We start from the raw sequence: 1,388 nt of genomic DNA on the forward strand, positions 1-1,388 counted from the left end.
CCTGCAAACTTTCGTTTTTATCTTTTGCAGATAAGAGTAGCCTTTCCTCCCTAAAGTTAATCTTTATGCGCTGGATTCATGCCAATTTCCCTCTAGTAAGAAACTTTGTTAAAGTAAGTGACCTTGTTTAGATACTATATAATAAAGCTATTTCCAAAGTCCAATGCTGGCTGCAGTCTTAGCTTTGTCTATTGTGTGTTTTATTTCCTCATTCCCCACCATCCTCACTCTGGTTTGTTCCCTCTCGCTGTGGTTCACAAAACGTATCTCACTTTGAATATATACCCAGCAGTGGGATTACTGGATCAAATGGTAGGTCTACCTTAAATTCTTTGAGGTATCTCTATACAGTTTCTGAACTGGTTGTCTTAGTTTACAGTCCCACCAACAGCATATAAGTGTTCTTTTCTCTCTGTGTCTACACCATCTGTAGATCATCCAAGATCTGTTTTTTGGTTGTAGTTGTCATTGTTCTTTGGCATCACCATCCAACATCTGTTGTTTAGTGACCTTTGAAACAGGTCATTGTTCTTTGGCATCACCATCCAACATCTGTTGTTTTATAACTTTTGAAACAGGCCATTCTTGGAGTTAGGTGATATTTCACTGTGGTTTTTAAGGGGACCAGAAGTAGAGTTGTGGGAAGGGTCCGTAAAAAGGAGAGAAGGCCAATCCAGAAATTGGGAAGTCTTTTATTAGTAGAGAAAGTGGAGAAAAGAGCAGAGTCTGACCAGGAGTCAGCTCAGCTTTCACACAGTTAAAGAGACTTTTGTTATCTTTTATCAGTAGGATTAGATGTGGGACAGGGTTCCCAGAAGGAGTCATCTCTTCTGCAGAGGTACTAATATTTTCACTTATGGAAAATACAGGAGTTATTCCCTTAATTGGCTGTCAGCCCAGGCCAGTGTAAAAGTTACTGTTCTGTTGTTTCACAGGAACACTGGCCTTGAACCATTCCGGAGGGTGGGAAGGGAGTTTACTGAGATCATACAGTTTGGTTTCTGCCCTGCTTTTTGAAAGGTTAAAAGGCCAAAGATGAAAGATTATTCTGAGGCATGAGATGAAGGAAAATGGAGGCCTGGTTTGTGCAATTAAAATGGCTTTATTTCACCTGGTTGCAGGTGGGATAAGATTTCCAACCAGGAAGAAATCCACTCATAGGTAATGGTAAATAGGGGTACTAAAGGTCAGGAAGGTGGGGGTCAGGACATTCCCTTTCCTGGCTTGGACATCTGTTGTAAGGGTAGGTGTTGGCCCATTTACCCTTTTCTAGGTGGACATCCTGTGGGAGAGGGTAGGGGGTTGATTCTTTTAGGCAGGTCCACCCTATTTGGGCAGAGTTTGACCCTATCACTTTTTCTCACCAGCTATTTCTCAAAATGTCTGTA

Source organism: Otolemur garnettii, unplaced genomic scaffold, assembly GCF_000181295.1.
Source record: "Otolemur garnettii isolate 467f Iridium unplaced genomic scaffold, OtoGar3 scaffold00299, whole genome shotgun sequence".
Lineage (NCBI taxonomy): Eukaryota > Metazoa > Chordata > Mammalia > Primates > Galagidae > Otolemur > Otolemur garnettii.